The sequence below is a fragment of the Amblyraja radiata genome, chromosome 31, assembly GCF_010909765.2.
Source record: "Amblyraja radiata isolate CabotCenter1 chromosome 31, sAmbRad1.1.pri, whole genome shotgun sequence".
Classification (NCBI taxonomy): domain Eukaryota; kingdom Metazoa; phylum Chordata; class Chondrichthyes; order Rajiformes; family Rajidae; genus Amblyraja; species Amblyraja radiata.
Genome location: NC_045986.1, coordinates 13,327,047 through 13,343,209, shown reverse-complemented (window position 1 = coordinate 13,343,209; position 16,163 = coordinate 13,327,047).

Genomic DNA, 16,163 nt, shown 5'->3' with positions numbered 1-16,163 from the left:
AGTGTTAGTGTGCGGGGATCGCTGGTGATAAAGGACACGGTGGGCCGAAGGGCCTGTTTCTGCGCCGTATGTCTAAACTAAACTAAACTAAACTACCGAATGTACTCAAAGGCGAGATCAACAGACATTTGGACTCTGGGGCAGTCAAGGGAAAGCAGAGCCAATTTCATAGTGGAGTAGTGCATAGAGCTGGGGTGGGGAACCTGCGGCCTTAAGGCCGCATGGAGCCTTCTAGGCCATTAAGTGCGGCTTTTTGAATGAATCAAAATGTTGTAGAACAAATCCTTTTATTTTTATTTAAGAAGGAACTGCAGATGCTGGAAAATCAAAGATAGACAAAAATGTTGGAGAAACTCAGCGGGTGAGGGAGCATCTATGGAGCGAAGGAAATAGGGCGAAAAAGGGTCGCCTAAAGGGTCTCGACCTTTCGGGTCTCGACCGTTCTTCAGACCTGAAGAAGGGTCTCGACCCGAAACGTCGCCTATTTCTTTCGCTCCATAGATGCTGCCTCACCCGCTGAGTTTCTCCATCACTTTTGTCTACCTTTTATTTTTATTAACATGTTTTTGTTTGTCTTTTATTACTTTTATTTTAATCTTAAAATGAACATATTTAAAATACCAAAAAGAAGATTCAATTAAATAATCCTCCCCGACTGACGGCCATAATTAAAACATTAGTAAGTCATGAGGGCTATTTTAACAAAATAACGTACGTTTTGAAGTATATCTAATTGAAGTTTCTCGGATGCGGCCTTATTAGATTACAGCTAACTTAATGCGGCATTCCAATATGAAAAGGTTCCCCACCCCTGAAATAGAGTGATACAGTGTGGAAATCAGGCTCTTTGGCCCAACTTGCCCACACCAACCAACATGTCCCATCTACACTAGTCCCACCTGCCTGCGTTTGGCCCATATCCCTCTAAACCTGTACTTTCTTAAACATCATGATGGTACCTGCCTCAACTACCTCCTCCAGCAGCTTGTTTCATACACCCAGCCCCAGCCATCAGCAGGTCAAGATCAGATTAAATGGCCCTGTATCCTCAATTGGCTCACGTTCCTAAAACACAGGAACAGACTCCAATGCTTCTCCAAACTCAGTGTTGAGTGCGGATGGAATCTGGGGTTATTTTTTGCCCAGTGGAGCGTCGGTGAGCTTTATTAATAAAAGTAGATTTCTTTAACCCCAGGTCCACCATGGTATTGACAAATATATAGACCTTATGTTTATACTCAATTGCACAGCTGTTTTAAATCAAAATGTTCCAAGTAATTGGTGAGAATGTACTTGCTCTGATCTTTGAATGTGCAGCAAAACTTAGCGCTGCTGCTTTTAGTTAGTATACAGCTCTGAAGCAAATGCATTTGAAACAGCTTGCTGTAATCCTTTGAATCCACTCCTCACTGCACTGAATCCCACTCAGTGTTTGCAAGGTACGGTTTGACGGGGGCCAGTCAGTCTCCCTCCAGTCGAGTCGTAGAGCTGTCCAAAGATCTTAGAGCGGAGCTGTCTAGGAAGGAACTGCAAATGATGGTTTGCACCAAAGATAGACGCAGAATACTGGAATAACTCAGCAGGACAGGCAGCAGCTCAGGAGAGGAATGGGTGACGTTTCGGGTCGAGACCCTTCTTCAGACACTGGAGTCTGAAGACACTGGAGTCTGAAGAAGGGTCTCGACCCGAAACATCACCCATTTCTTCTCTCCAGACATGCTGCCTGTCTCGTTGAGTTACACCAGCGTTTTATGTCTGTCTATAGATTCATAGATCTGTAGAGAATGGGAACAGGCCCTTTGGCCCACCTAGATCATGCCAACCAAGCTGGCATTCTGGGCAAGTCCCATTTGCCTTCATTTGGCCCATATCCCTCTGAACCCATCCATTCCACATATCTGTCCAAATGCTTAGAGATATATTGTCGAAACAGGCCTTTGGCACACTGGGATCACACTGACCATCGATAACTTGTTCATTCTAATTCCACTTTTGCAAGCTACACTCTAGGGGCAATTTACAGAAGCCAATTAACCTACAAACCTGCATGTCATAGATTCATAGAATGATACAGTGTGGAAACAGGCCCTTCGGCCCAACTTGCCCACACCGGCCAACAATGTCCCAGCTACCCTAGTCCTACTTGCCTGCGCTTGGTCCATATCCCTCCAAACCTGTCCTATCCATGTACCTGTCTATCTGTTTCTTAAACGATGCGATAGTCCTAGCCTCAACTACCTCCCCTGGCAGCATATTCCATACACCCACCACCCTTTGTGTGAAAAGGTTAACATAGACATAGAAAGTAGGTGCGAGAGTAGACCACCAGGTCCGTCGAGCCCGCACCGCCATTCGCTCATGGCTGAACACTAAACAGACACACTTACCCACAAACAGTAGACACAAGACACAGAACACAAGACACTACCCTCCCCTTTATACCGCTATCACCCCTCTCCACCCCAAAAACCTCGTGATCTCCTGGGGGAGGCAAAAAAACGGATAAAAACCCAGGTCCAATTCGGGAAAAAAATCCGGGAAATTCCTCTCCGACCCCAATCTAGGCGATCGACACTTGTCCAGGAGATCACTCAGGTCTTACTATACTAACCATACCTAGGTCCATATCCCTGCCCTCTCCCCGTAGCCCCTTATCCCCTTGGCAGCTAAAAAAACATCTATTTTAGTCTTAAATATATTTAAAGTTTCTGCTTCCACTGCTCCCTGGGGCAGTGAATTCCATAAATTAACCACCCTCTGGGTGAAGAAGTTCTTCCTCATCTCAGTTTTAAAAGAGCCCCCCCTTATTCTGCAACTATGTCCCCTAGTTCTAGTTTCCCCGATCATTGGGAACATCCTCGGTGCATCCACCCGATCAAGGCCCCTCACGATCTTATATGTTTCAATGAGATCGCCTCTCATTCTTCTAAACTCCAAAGAGTAGAGTTCCAGCCTACTTAACCTTTCCTCATATGTCAATCCCCTCATTGCAGGAATTAATCTTGTAAACCTTCGCTGCACTGCCTCCAGGGCTAGTACATCCTTTCTTAAGTATGGACCCCAGAACTGTACACAGTATTCCAAATGTGGTCTCACTAATACTGTGTACAGCTGCAGCAAGACCTCCGTGTTTTTATACTCAATCCCCCTAGCAATAAAGGCCAAAACTCCATTGGCCTTCCTGATTGCTTGCTGCACCTGCATACTAACTTTCATGTACCCTTTGGATTCCTATTAAATTTTTTCCACTTCACCCTGAACCTATGTCCCCTGGTCCTCGATTCCCCTACTCTGGGCAAGAGACTCTGTGCATCTACCCGATCTATTCCTCTCATGATTTTGTCTTTGGAATGTGGGACGAAACCGGAGCACCTGGAAGACCCCGTGCGATCACAAGAGAACGCACTTATTCCATACAAACAGCACCCGTGGCCAGGATCGAACCAGGGTCTGTGGTGCTGTAAGGCAACAGCTCTACTGCTGAGCCACTGTGGCACCCTAAATGTCTTTTGAAAGTTGTGGAAGTCAATAGAGATATACAGCATTGAAACAGGCCCTTCGGCCCATTGAGTACACACTAAGGTGTGCCAGTGTGGTCATCCATTTACAGCCAATCTATACAAATCTCATTTCATTCTCCCCACTATCTGATTTAACACGCCACAATCAGTGGTGCAGCGGTAGAGTTGCTGCCTTACAGCGCCGGAGACCCGGGTTTGATCCTGACTACGAGTGCTTGTCTGTACGGACTTTGTACGTTCCCCCCGTGATCAGCGTGGGTTTTCCCTGAGATTTTGTGTTTCCTCCCACACTCCAAAGCCGTACAGGTTTGTAGGTTAATTGGCTTGATATAAATGTAAACAAAAATTGTCCCGCGTGTGTGTTGGGTAGTGTTAATGTGCGGCGATCGCTGGTCGGTGCCGACTTGGTGATACTTGGCGCTGGATCTCTAAAACTAAAACTGAAAAAGTAAAATTCCACCACTCATTACACCCGAGGAGAATGGGAGAGAGGGTGGGGCAGAGGGGTATGCAATGCAGTTTACAGAGGCCAATTAACCTATCAACCCGCTGGTCTTTGGGATGTGGCCTCAGGGAGAACGTGCAAACTCCACACAGACAGCGCCTGAGGTCAGGACATTCTTGCTATTGAGGGAGTGCAGCGTAGGTTTACAAGGTTAATTCCCGGGATGGCGGGACTGTCATATGCTGAGAGAATGGAGCGGCTGGGCTTGTACACACTGGAGTTTAGAAGGATGAGAGGTCACCTTATTGAAACATATAAGATTGTTAAGGGTTTGGACATGCTAGAGGGAGGAAACATGTTCCCGATGTGGGGGGAGTCCAGAACCAGGGACCACAGTTTAAGAATAAGGGGTAAGCCATTTAGAACGGAGACGAGGAAACTCGTCTTTTTCTCACAGAGAGTTGTGAGTCTGTGGAATTCTCTGCCTCAGAGGGCGGTGGAGGCAGGTTCTCTGGATGCTTTCAAGAGAGAGCTCGATAGGGCTCTTAAAGATAACAGTCAGGGGATATGGGGAGAAGGCAGGAGCGGGGTACTGATTGGGGATGATCAGCCATGATCACATTAAATAGCGGTGCTGGCTCGAAGGGCCGAATGGCATACTCCTGCACCTATTGTCTATTGTCTATTGAACTCGGGCCTCTGCTGTTATGAGGCGGTGGATGTTTCAACTGTGCCGCCCCTTATCTGTAAACTCTATTTGTTCAATGGGTTTCACATTTTGCCCTCAGTTCAGCTAAGGTTCGGGCTTGGTGTCAGAAGAGTTGAACACTCGAACAATGGTACGAGGCATTTTATTTCAGTGTTACCTCGTTAGTCTGCTTTCCCATCTCACGCTATGCACTCCCTCAATAGCAAAATTGAGAGAGAATGTATTCTTCAACATACTGAATCAAATATGTTAGCTCTGTCGATCAAATATATAATTCCCTTTTGCTCAATTTACTAGGGTGATATTGAATATTGGCGGGGGTCACAAATTGAAGGTACATTCTCATTTGCATGTAGATTTATCTTGCATTAAACGTTATTCCCTTTATATCATGTGACTGTACACTATGATGGCTTGATTGTAATCATGCATTGTCTTTCCATCGAATGGCTAACACGCAACAAATGCTTCTCACTGTACCTTGGTACACGTGACAATAAACTAAACTCAACAAAACTCGACGTGGGAAGGAACTACAGATGCTGGTTTTTACTGAAGATAGACACAAAGTGCTGGTGTAACTCGTTAGGCCAGGCAGCATCTCTGGAGAAAAAGGACGGGTGATGTTTTTGGGTCAGAACCCTTCTTCAGACTGTTAAACTAGATGTCCCTCTGCAGAACAAGAAGCAAAGAATGTGTTTGTGCCATCAGTACCCATGGATGTCCCAAAGAACTTCATAACTCATGACAGACACAAAAAAGCTGGAGTAACTCAGCGGGACAGGCAGCATCTCTGGATGGAAAGAATGGGTGACATTTCGGGTCGAGACCCCTCTTCGGAATGGTTAGGGATAAGGGAAACGAGAGATATCGACGATGATGTAGAGAGATAAAGAACAATGAACGGAAGAAAAAAGTAATGATGGTAAAAGAAACAGGCCTGTATTAGGTGTTTGTGGGCGAAAACGAGAAGCTGGTGTGACTTGGGTGGGGGAGGGATAGAGAGAGAGGGAATGCCGGGGGCCTACCTGAAGTGAGAGAAATCAACAATCGCCCCACTGGGCTGTAAGCTGCCCAAGCGAAATATGAGAAGCTGTTCCTCCAATTTGTATTTAGCAGTTCCTTCTCTGAAGTGCAGTCTCTTTTGGAAACGTGACAACCACTGTACACAGAGTCAAGCTGGGCCAGGGAGGAGAATGAACAGACTCTGGTTTAGTTGTGCTGATTGAGAAATAATACGAATGAGGACACAGGAGAGAGTATCTTCACATCAGCACCTTGGAACCTTTTCTCTCCACTCGATCTAGAAGGTGTTTCTTGGAGTAAAATTCTGAACTTTGAACACACACCTCTGGAGTCAGTTCAACCCCACATCCTCCCACACGGTGCTCTGCTGGTAATTGTGGCCACTACCACTCATGATGGGGCCTGACCCAGATTTAAATGCAGGAAACGATAAGAAATCTCACTTCCAGTGACCTAATTCAATTTTAAAGTGGACCGATTCATCCAGAAATTATTTTCTTCTTCTTGATATTTGCGGGCTGCAAACTGTAAACCAATTTGGAGTTTGGATTTGCTGGGTCTTTGACCCGGAGTAGTTGGGCTGTTGTAATTCACTGCCACACATCACAGAACCAACCCCCCCGCCCCCCACATTCCCATCGGATCAGAGGCTTGCATTTCAAATCGCATTTGAGTCCAAAATCCTCGGATAACCAGAAAAAGATAGCATGAGTATGGCCTTAATCCCGAGATCGGGGCATCCGCCTGCAGTCTATTGTCCTCCGATGTTTGTTCTTCATTTGGTGCTGGCCGCTGAGTTGAACTGATGTTTGCAGAGCACACTTCACCAGACCAGCTGTGGCCCTTTGTATTGCCCACTTGTTTGCCCAGGTACTCGGGGAAATCTATCCCGGCTTTTCTCTCGGGCTTATCTCTTCCCCGTGCCGCAGACTACAAGCGGCCCAGGACAACACATCATGAAGAAGGCCCGAGGAGAGAGAAAATGAAAAAACAACCTCAAGTGACCGACCAATGAAGCAAGCGACCCAAGACGCTGCAAATCTCCTCAGGATTACACAGATAAGGTATTGAAGTCTCCTAAAGACCGGTTCATTTATTCCTGACCATGTCTCCAGCGAGATTAAAAGCACTTTAATTTGTTTTAATTATTGACTGCAATTGTAGTGATTCCCTGGCATTCCAACAAAACAATGGTTCCCTGAGATAATACAGAGAATAGACTGTGGTAGAGTCATAGTCATACAGCATTGAAACTGGCCCTTCTGCTTCTCCATGGTGATCAAGATTCCCCATCTAAGCTCAGTCCATTTCCCTACGTTTGACATATCCCTCTGATCTGGCTACTTTCCCAATGTCTACCTGCCCAAATTTCTATTTAAATGTGGTAATTGTACATGCTCCAACATTTCCTCAACCCACATATCCACCACCCTTTGCATGATAAAGTTGACCCTCAGGCTCCGATTCAGGTTTCTCCCCCTCACCTTCGAGGTGACTCCTGTACCACTCTCAGCAATAGTGCCCAATAAGGACACGCTCACGACCCCTTACTTCACTCACTGTACACTCACGACTGTGCAGCCAACGCCTGCTCTAATAATAATAATAATAATAATGTTTTGTTTATAGGGACAGTGCATATTAATGAACATTTGCATGTAAATATGCGAGATTGTAGCCAATCAGTAGCTAATTTCCGTCTCTAGTCCCAGGCAAAGGCAAAGGTAGGTGAAGTGTCTTGCCCAAGGACACAACGACAGTACACACTCCAAGCAGGATTCGAACCGGCCACCTTCAGGTTGCCAGCCGAACACTTAGCCCATTGCACCATCTGTCGTCCTCTAACTCCATTTACAAGTTGGCGGATGACACCATTGTAGCGGGCCAGATCTTGAACACTGATGAGAAGGGGTTCAGGTAGGAGACAGAGAGCTGAGCAACATGGTGTCAGGACAACCACCTTCAGGAAGTGGGGTGAACTATACACCCCAATCCATATCAATGCTGCCAAAGTGGAGATGGTGGTGCGGATGGAAAGGGAATACGCCCTGTCTACGGGCACCCTGAGGGAGTTCCGCGACCGCTGGGCACCGAGGGAGGTTGAATGTATCCTTGACAAGGATTGTAATATAGTTGTTTAGCAGTTGATTAGCATATTTGTTGATCTTGCATTATGGTGGTGTTTTGTTTTATTGTATTGTAAATACAATTTTAATATTTGAATAAATATTTTTGATTAAAAAAAAAAATTTTTTTTTAAAATAAATAAAAAGTGGAGATGGTTGAGAGCTTCATGTCCCTACAACTTGTTTTGGACCAACTGTATTGAAGCAATAACCATTAAAGCACACTAATGCTTCTACTTCCTCAGAAGACAAAGGAAGTTTGGCTGTTCAGTAGACTGGTAATCGCAGGGATGAAGCTATTTCTGAATCTGGTGTGACGTGCTCTCGAGCTGTTGTATCTGCTGCGCTACAGGAGACGGGAGAAGAGAAATTTATCCGGGTGAAAAAGGTTCTTGATTAAGTTGGGAAGACACAAAGTGCTGGAGTAACTCAGGCAGATGGATAGATGATGCTTCAGGACAGGGCCCTTATGCAGACTGATTGTAGGACGGGACGGAGAGAAAGCTCGAAGAAGGGCTGCTTTCCCGAGGCAGTGTGAGGTGTAAATGGAGTTGGTGGTGGGGAAGCTGGTTTGTGCGATGGACTGGCTACTTCCACACAACTCTCTGCATTGTCTTGTGGTCTGGGGCAGAGCTGTTGCCAAACCATGTTGTGATGTATCCAGATAGCAATGATGGACAGGCAGCATCTCTGGAGAGAAGGAATGGGTGACGTTTGGGGTCGAGACCCTTCTTCAGACTGGTCAGGGATAAGGGAAACAAGAGATATAGACAGTGATGTGGAGAGATAAAGAACAATGAATGAAAGATATGCAAAAAAGTAAATCCAGCTGTTGGACTTGTCTTTTCTAATTACGTTATTCCACTTTCTCATCCACGCCGTACACAAATGTCTGCACGCTTTCTTTCAAGAATGTCGAGTGTGTAAATTTGTTTTGTGTGTTTCTCCTTGTCTACATGCTTGTGATGCTGTTACAAGCAAGATTGTCATCCCACCTGCACCTCGCTGTTCCTGTGCACATGACAGTAAACTCAACTTGACTTGAGAGGTCAGTCCGATTCTATGATAGAAACAAAGAACCACAGATGCAGGTTCATACCAAAGATAGACACAAAGTGCTGGACGGAGTAACTCAGCGGGTCAACGGTCAGGCAGCATCTCTGGAGGAAAAGGATGGGTGACATTTTGGGTCTGAAGATGGGTCCCAACCCAAAACATCATCCATCCTTTTTTCTCCCGAGATACTGCCTGACCTGCTGAGGTCAGCACTTTGTGTCTATCTCCAATTCTATGATAGACCAGCACAATTCACCATTTGAGGCCAAGTGCAAATTGGAGGAACAGCACCTCATATTTCGCTTGGGCAGCTTACACCCCAAAGGTTATGAATATTGACTTCTCCAACTTCAAGTAACTCTTGCTTTCCCTCTCTCTCCATCCCTCTCCCTTCCCAGTTCTCCGACCAATCTAACTGTCTGCCTGAGAAGGGTTTCGGCCCGAAACGTCGCCTATTTCCTTCGCTCCATAGATGCTGCTGCACCCGCTGAGTTTCTCCAGCAATTTTGTGTACATTTTATCTCTGTTTGCTTTGCTGTCACCTTCTCTGAGCTAACAATGATCTACATTCTCCTTGAATTTCCCTTTTGAAGTCTCGTTTTGACACCTTTCCCTTTCTCATCAGTGTATCTCCCTCTCCCCTGACTTTTAAGGGCTTTTAATTCCCACTTACGCAATTTTTTCTGCACCCGTCATAGTCGCAGCAGGTTGCCGAAAATTTTCAACGTGATGAAAATCCAGCAGCGAGCAGAAAAAGGTACGACTCTTTGGGTGACCACTCGCGACCATATGGGCGACATGTCGCAGGGTGACGCCTGTATGGTCGTGAGTGGTCACCAAAAGGGTCGTACCCTTTTCTGGTCGCCGCTGGATTTTCAACATGTTGAAGATTTTCGGCAACCTGCTGCGATGCGACTATGACGGGTGCCGGCAAGTCGCCGAAAAAATCGCGTAAATGGGACAGGCCCATTAGTCTGAAGAAGGGTCTCGACCCAAAATGTCACCCATTCCTTCTATCCAGAAATAAATGTTGCCTGTCCAGCTGAGTATTGCCCCTGTCCCACAGGAAACCTGAACGGAAACCTCTGGAGACTTTGCGCCCCACCCAAGGTTTCCGTGCGGTTCCCGGAGGTTTTTGTCAGTCTCCCTACCCGCTTCCACTACCTGCAACCTCCGGCAACCACCTGCAACCTCCGGGAACCGCACGGAAACCTTGGGTGGGGCACAAAGTCTCCAGAGGTTTCCGTTCAGGTTTCCTAAGTGGGACAGGGGCTTTACTCCAGCATTTTGTGTCTATCTTCGGCACAATTCTTGCCTTCCTCAGTACCAAAGCATTAGACAAAACATGACTCATTAAAACATAAAGCATTGCCTTATTCTTCTCTGCATCCATAAATCCTAGATCCACAATATGGGATCTGATTGGGAAAGTTGCACTCTTGGATGGATTCGATCCATTGGGAAAAGTGCAGAAGGGGATCACAGGAATCTTGCCTGGATTGGAGGACATGAGTTACTGGACAAGCTGAGCTTGTCTTCCCTGGACTGAAGGCATCTTGAGGGGGGATCTGATGGTGGCAATAAAATGATAAGAGGTTTAAAATATTTTCCCTGTGGCAGGATTATCAAAAGCAAATGACTCTGAGCTTTTCACTGTAGCTCGGTACACTTGTCAATAAACTAAACTCAACTCAACTCAACTCAGGAGGGTTTACGGTGAGAGGAAAGAGTTTTACAGGGAATATTTTACACAGAGAATGGTTGATGTCTGCAGTGAATGGCCAGAGATGCTGGTGGAATTGGATATGGTCATTATGGTTAATAGACATGCAGAATTGGTAATGTATAAGGATACATAGAACATATAACAGTATAGCACCGGAACGGTGACTTTACCTAAAATGTCCGTGCTGAATATGATGCCAAGTTCAACCCATTTTTTTCTTCCCGCGGGTGATTCATATCCCTCTATTCCCTGCATATCCATGTGCTAATAATGTAAAAGCCTCTAACTGTGCGCTTCTGAATCTCCCTTTCTCCCTGCATCTGTACCCTGCGGACGGCTTCAGTGTAATCATGTCTACTTTCACCGCTGACTGGATAGCAGGCAACGAAAAAGCATTTCACTGTTCCTCGGTACACGTAACGATAAATTAAACCAACTAAACTAACCTAAACTAAAGGTATTCAAAAGGGAACTGCAGATGCTACATCTACTGCATCCGCTGCTCTAGATGTCAGCTGATTTACATCGGGGAGACCAAGCGTAGGTTGGGCGATCGTTTCGCCGAACACCTCCGCTCAGTCCGCAATAACCTACCTGAACTCCCGGTGGCTCAGCACTTCAACTCCCCCTCCCATTCCCAATCCGACCTCTCTGTCCTGGGTCTCCTCCATTGCCAGAGTGAGCAACAGCGGAAATTGGAGGAACAGCACCTCATATTCCGTCTGGGGACCTTGCGTCCGTATGGCATTAACATTGAATTCTCCCAATTTTGCTAGCCCTTGCTGTCTCCTCCCCTTCCTTAACCCTCTAGCTGTCTCCCCCCACCCTCCCATCCGCCCGCCCTCGGGCTCCTCCTCCTCCTCCCCTTTTCCTTCTTTCTCCCCCCCCCCACCCCCCATCAGTCTGAAGAAGGGTTTCGGCCCGAAACGTCGCCTATTTCCTTCGCTCCATAGATGCTGCTGCACCCGCTGAGTTTCTCCAGCAATTTTGTGTACCTAAACTAAAGGTAGTTGGAGGGAGGTAAAACGTCATTGTGGGTGGCCAGGTCAGCCTTGATTCATTTTTGAATGACTCAGTAGGCGTAAAGTGGGCCAAATGGCCTCCTCTTGCTTTCAATCCACATTGATGTGCTAATATGACTTTAAAGGGGTGGCACAGTGGCGCAGTAGAGTTGCTGCCTTACAGCGCCAGGGACCCAGGTTCGATCCAGACCATGGGTGCTGTCTGTACGGTGTTTGTACATTCTCCCCATGACCTACGTGGGTTTTCTCTGGGTGCTCCGGTTTCCTCCCACACTCCAAAGACAGGTTCCTAGGTTAATTGGCTTCAGTAAAATTGTAAATTGTCCCTCGTGTGTGTAGGATAGCGTTAGTGTGTGGCGATCGCTGGTCGGCATGGACTCGATGGGCCGAAGGGCCTGTTTCCCCACTGTCTCTCTAAACTAAACTAACATGACACAAAATGCTGGAGTAACTCAGTGGGACAGGCAGCATCTCTGGAGAGAAGGAATGGGAGACGTTTTTGGGCGGTCTGAAGAAGGGTCTCGACCCAAAACATCACCCAATCCTTCTCTCCAGAGATGCTGCCTGTCCCGCTGAGATACTCCAACATTTTGTGTCTATCTTCAGTGTAAGCCAGCATCTGCACTTCCTTCCTAAACTAATATAACATCTGGAATAGGTATGCAGCCACTCTTCAGCGCTGCTCTCTCAGCCAGCTGTTGCTTGCAAATTCTTCATGTTACAGTCTGTGTTCGTTTGTGTGTGTGTGTGTGTGTGTGTGTGTGTGTGTGTGTGTGTGTGTGTGTGTGTGTGTGTGTGTGTGTGTGTGTGTGTGTGTGTGTGTGTGTCTGTGTCTGTGTCTGTGTCTGTGTCTGTGTCTGTGTCTGTGTCTGTGTCTGTGTCTATGTGTGTGTGTGTAGTTTTGGGAGCCGGATGCAAGGAGAAAAAGGCTATTAACCAGGTTCTCCCTTTGCCTTAGCCCCACTCTCGGTAGCCGGGGAGTTCAGAGGATCTTTGACCACAAGGGTCTTATTAATTTGTCTGTGGATAAGAGGGTCACGTTATTCGTAATGCATGTGTGGAGAGCAGAAAATGAAGTCAATTATATCTGCATTAGTGAAAATCCCGTTACGCGCAGTGTGTCCACATTGCCCGTAATTACATCCAGTGTGACAGCAACAACTACAAAATTAGTTTAAGATGAAAAGAGTTGAGAATCTTGTGGAACAAAAGTTGTCCCGTTTGATTATTATCCCACCCGGCAACAGCTCTGGGGAAATCACCGCATAATGTTAAGCCTGTGGAAGCCATGATTTGATTATCAATTTCCTTTCAACCTTTATGACTGCAAAGGATTCCCCAAAGGCTTGGTGCAAGATTCGACTGCCTGATGTGGTGACGTGTTGATGTGGAAGGCACTCAGATTCCCTCTTCCAAAGGGGATTCCTGCTGGATTTATGACGAGCCTAGTTTTATATCTCACCATGCCCCGGGGCACTGTTCCTGGGGGAAACAGCCATGTTGGTCTCCCAGCAGAGCGGGATGTCCGTCGGGGACTGTTGCCGACTGGCCCGCTCCAGACTGCAGGAGTACGTGCTGAGGGACGCACTGAAGCTCGGTGCAGCCAACGCCAAGGCTCTGTGGGGGAGGACCACAGTCTAGGGTCCCTCCGCTGCTGGACATTGGGAAGCAGGGTGTGGTGGAAGGGACATCACCGCAGGGGGTCACATGACTGGCAAGCGTGTGGAGTTTTTTGCACGGTACATGTATTGTATATATTTATAACGTGACTAAAGTCCACTAGACTAAAGTTTAGTGTGGCTGCCGTGGCATTTTAAGTCAAGCAGAGCCAGGGGGTGAAACGCTATCAGTTTGGATGAATAATTTCCCCCTTTTGCCATTTTCTGGAAGTGGTGGAGGCCGGCGCGGTGGTGCAGCGGTAGAGTCGCTGCCTTACAGTGTCAGAGACCCAGGTTCGATCCTGACTACGGGTGCTTTCCGTACGGAGTTTCTTCTTCCCGTGACTATGTGGATTTTCTCCGGGTGCTCCGGTTTCCTCCCACACTCCAAAGACGTGCAGGTTTGTAGGTTAATTTGGCTTCAGTTAAAAGAAAAGTAAATTGTCCTTAGAGTGTAGGATAGTGCTGGTTGGCATGGATTCGGTGGGCCGAAGGGCATGCTCCCATGCTGTGTCTTTATCCTAAACGAAATTAAGGTTTGCTCTGGGCAGTACCGTTCTAAGGGGGACGCCTAGGCAGAGAGATCTGTAACTGATTGTTGGGTCCCACAACTAAACTGTGCATTAGTTCTATCCTGGGCGTTAGGGACAATTTACAGAGGCCAATTAACCTACAAACCTGCACATCTTTGGGATGTGGGAGGGAAACCGGAGCACCCAGAGAAAACCCACACGGTTACAAGGAAAACATACAAACTGATCGAACCCAGGTCTCAGGCACTGTAAGGCAGCAACTCTACCGCTGCGCCACCGTGCTGCCCCATAAGTGTCAGGCAAGAGTCCTTCTCTGGGGGACAACTACTTGGATGACCACAGAGACATTGGTTAATGTAGAAGTGGCCAGTTCAGTGAGTGCTGGCACTGTGGAGAAACCAGAGAGATTCTGGGATCAGCACGGAATGAGCGCTTTGGGTGAGGGAAAGATGAAAGAATGTCAGTGGAGAAGAACAAGGCCTTTTGGATATTGTTTAACTTATTCATCTTTCATGACCTTGGCATTGTTGGTAAGACCAGCATTTATTTCCCTTTCATAAGTCCCAGTCTATGGTGTGTATGTGTGTATGTGTGTGCGTGTATGTGTGTATGTGTGTGCGTGTGTAGTGTGTGTTTGTGTGCGTGTATGTGTGTATGTGTGTGCGTGTGTAGTGTGTGTGTACGTAATTTTGTGTGTGTGTGTGTGTGTGTGTGGAAATGCGTGATTGCGTGTAAGCATGTTGGTGTGATTTATGCATATGTGTTTGTGGGTGTGTCAGTGTGTGTTTGTGTTTGTGTATGTGTTAGTGTGTGCTTGTGATTTTGTGTGTGTGTGTGTGTGTGTGTGGAAATGCGTGATTGCGTGTAAGCATGTTGGTGTGATTTATGCATATGTGTTTGTGGGTGTGTCAGTGTGTGTTTGTGTCTGTGTATGCGTTAGTGTGTGCTTGTGATTTTGTGTGTGTGTGTGTGCCAATGTGTGTTAGTGTGTGCTTGTGATCGTGTGTGTCGTGGTGTAACCTTTTCAGTTTAGTTGGGAATGGCATCAGGCGGACAAGAGGACAAAATGCCTGTTCAGACTCAAGCTGGTACATTTGCAGCCTTGGGCAGTGTGACTGGGTGCGTGAGATTTCCCATTCATGTGTAGAACATATGGAAGTGTTTTCTACTGCAAATAGCGTAGTGGAAATTGGGAGTAATAATGACAATGTGCCTGCTCCGAAACAATGCTGCACAGAAATGCAAGAAAGCTTCCCTATAACTCAAAGTTAGGCTAGAGATTTATTCCCAGCCTTGGACTATATACCTTAATGAGGCGTATAAACCCACGGGGGGAATAGAGAGGGTCACTGCACTGTCTTTTTCCCAGGGTAGGGGAATCAAGAACTGGAGGGCATAGGTTTAAGATGAGAGGGGAAAGATTTTATAGAAATCTGAGGGACAACTTTTTCACTCAGAGGGTGGTGGGTCTATGGAACGAGCTGCCAGAGGAAGATGTTGAGGCAGATACAATAACAACAGTTAAAAGTGACAATAATACATTTAAACCTAAACTATTACATTCCACATCGAAGGCCAAACCAATGAATTTACACAAAAAGAGCTGGAAATGCCCAATAAGGGCTTTGCAAAGATTACAAGTGGAATATTACGATCAAGGTGATAATCTCATCGTACTCGTGGAAAACCTTTGGAAATACATTGACCTCTTGGCTTTATGCTGAAAAGGAACAGGTAATAGAAGAGTAAAACTGGGTAATGGTCCTCATTACCACCCTAAAAACAAAGTGGTCATAGAGTCGTCCAGTTTGTATAAGCCCCACTGGTCCATGCTAACCAACATGCTCCACTCAAGCTAGCCACATTTACCAGTGCCTAGTCGCTTTCTATCTAGCACTTCCCTACCTTATACCTATTTGTTCAACCCTGATCTCAGGTGCTGTCTGTGTGGAGTTTGCAAGATTGTTTTTTTTTTAGTTTATAGATAGAGCGTCACCGAGTCCGCACCGACCATCCATCATACGTCCCCCACACACTAACACTATCCTACACACACTGGGGACAATTTTACATTTTGCAATTATACCAAGCCAATTAACCTACATCTTTGGAGTGTGGGAGGAAACCGAAGATCTCAAAATCTTTTTACTGGTATGACTGTATGGCGAGTCAAATTCCTCATATGTTACAAAACATACTTGGCTAATAAAGTATGGTTATGAACGTATGATGGATGGTCGGCGTGGACTCGGTGGGCCGAAGGGCCAGGTTCCATGCGGTGTCTTTCAATCAATTAATTAAAAATGAAATATGGAAGAAGCACACACTTCCGAGAGTAAAA